This window comes from Heterocephalus glaber, unplaced genomic scaffold (genome assembly GCF_053883595.1).
Source record: "Heterocephalus glaber isolate CG9 unplaced genomic scaffold, H.glaber_assembly_v1.0 deba00000122, whole genome shotgun sequence".
NCBI classification, from domain to species: Eukaryota; Metazoa; Chordata; class Mammalia; order Rodentia; family Bathyergidae; genus Heterocephalus; species Heterocephalus glaber.
Genome location: NW_028258138.1, coordinates 41,247,440 through 41,250,327, shown reverse-complemented (window position 1 = coordinate 41,250,327; position 2,888 = coordinate 41,247,440).

Below are 2,888 nucleotides of genomic sequence, written 5' to 3'. Positions count from 1 at the left end.
TGAAATTAGTAAAACACAGAACATTTCTTGTGGTTATAATTTATATGACAGGTCATTATCAATCCCTGTAATTTCAGTCCATTTATTTATGTTTATCATTTATTCTTTTAGACAATAATAGTTATGCAGTGCTTTTTAATTCTCTCAACAGTATTCCTTACTTTTGGTTGTATTGTTGTCTTCTTTATGTAATTATTTATATGTTTATAATTAAACCTATCATTCTATTGTTTATTTTAGTATATTTTTCTGTTCGACCATTTGTTATTTTTCTGAAAATTCCTTGGACAATAAAACATATTTTACCTTTCTACTTTATTAGTGGTTCGAGTCCTATAATTTAAAAAAGTTATTTTCATATCAGTTGCTATAGGGTTAACTACATGTGTCCTCAACTTTTTGCTGAAAATAAAAATAATATAGAAGGTTAAAGCGTCTCCAGATAGCATGCAGAGGGAGAAACATTAATCTAATTGCTTGGAAATGTACAGCATAACTTTACTAAAGGGAATTGAAGAATACTAACTTCATTACTTTTGGAAATGAGTATAATTATAAAACCACAAAACTGAAGTAAATGTGCATAAACACTGTACTCCAATTGGCAAACTTGCTTCTCATTGAGGTGTGGGTTTATGATATAGAAGTTATTATTCTGATTGCAAAAATAAAAAATGTCCAATGGTAGCAGCTAGATTTCTCAGTGTTGGAGATGAGAGTTAGCGGTAAGCAAAGAGGAAAAGCTAGAATTTTATATCTGAAGCATGCAGCTCTGATTACAGTCAGATACAGTAATATGAATCCATCTGTAGTCTAATATCAATGTAGGTGGCTAGAGATAGAAATACTCATGCATACCTCTGTATTCCCGTGTTAGTACAAACACATCTTTCCCATCTTTATCTGTTGAGATGTACTAGAAGCAATGATAGAACAGCAGCAATGATTATATATAGAATCAAGACATTGGTTTCAAATACCAGTACCCAATAAAAGGAAATAGGCTTCCTTGGAGAAGGAATAGAGAAGGATGAAATACATGAACACCATTGTATTGCCAGAGATTAAGGAAGTTCTCAAAAACAAAACAGAAAATAAAAACTGATGGCAATGTGTTAAGGGGTCATAGAAGCCTAGTGGGTATAAGGGATGTCTCATTTCCCTTCCCTTTTTACAGAATATATCTAGCTGGAGAATGGTATTATAATTTAGAGTCACATTTTTACCAGCATTCTTGGTTTACCAATTTATTTTGAGGACAGACTATGTTACAGAAGTTCAGCCTCTTTTACTTCAAACTGTCCTCCTTTAATTTGGCCCAATCATCTAAAAGGATCCTAGTGACGAGTGAGTCCTTTGAAAGCACTTTTTGTGGCTCTCATGTTTTTAGGACTTTCACAAGAGTGAGCAAGGTAAAAACACTAGATTCACTACCTTTTTAACCTGTGATAAGAGTGCCTCAGCAACTAAATTCCAAAAGCAAAAGACCTTTCATACAACACACTCACAAGTTATTTGAGAAAAATAACAATGCCGGACAGAATCACAAGAGAAACATACAGGAACAGTCTAGACTACACAATGAAAATGTCGGGACCAATCTTTTCCCAGAAAGGTATACAACCCAAAGTGTGACAGTCACAAATCACCTGGACAGACCCAATAGCTATAAAGAATAGACAGAAACATAAATTAAACACAAGGATGTACAAAGAATTCAGACACTCTGTCCAGAAAATCCATTTCCAACAGAAGAAGCAATGTTCACCTGAACCAATAGACAGTGTTTCCCTGAAGCATATACATCAAACCAAGCCACTACCTCCAGGACTAGCCGAGCTATCAGAAATTTCTAGCACTTGCTTACCACTGACTGATCAAGCCGGGTCCATCACTGGCCCGGTCTTCCATAGTGCAGATGATGACCTATGATGGCAAAACAGTCTTTGTGGTCTCAGACCACCTTCCCCAACCCCCTAGCACATATTTTGACACATCAACAGGGTTGGGGCCTCAACCTGCCCTATTTGAGGTGTCTAGTATGCACCTAAAACCAGATTCTTTTCAAGTGACAATAAATTCCACATTGATTTCAGCTGAATTTGGATTTCCTTTGCTGTAGGAATCTCCCTTCTGGGGGAAGAGGTCAATTCCCCAGGGGCCCTAGTCCCAAAGTAATAATTTAGAATGTACAATTATGGAGCAAATTAATCCTAATTGGGCACTTGGGGGGGGGCTTTTAAAATACCTGGAGTACTTAACCAGGGAACAAGCAAAGATGTCTTATGAGACAAAGATAAGAGGCAGTGACAGAAACCAAAGTCAGCTACAAAACTGAAAACAAGGGTGAGTGTGTTAGCATCACTCAGGTGGGGAGGGTCACATAGTGGAGGGTGGCTAGGGCAGGAACTTTAGTAACTATGGCTGAAACAGAATCAAGGATTGAGGCAGCAGCTTGTCATCTACAAGATATGTCTGTGCTTATCACTGTTGCTTGTTCTCTTCCTAGAGACCCTTAAAAAGGAAGTATCCATTTATATTTGTTAAACTTGCCAATTAGCCAAGTTCCACCTTCTGTAAGAATTCTGGAGAGAGCAGCCACTAAAGAACCAGGGAAAACATAGAGGAAAATTGTCCCAGTCCATCCAAGGAGGGAGGGACAAAATGAGAGCAAAGGAAAGAAAAAAGAAGGGCATGCAGCATTGGTTAACCACACCTACCTCTGCCCATCATAGGGGAAAAAGAGGAGAGGCAGGTGCTTCTCAGCTGTCTCACAATTGTGTGCATGCCAAATTGCCAACGTTCCTTAGCCTTCTTACCTTTTTCCCTCATTTTTTCACTGTTTTTCAGACTGGACTATATCTATTAATCCCTCTCAAAATATTTAG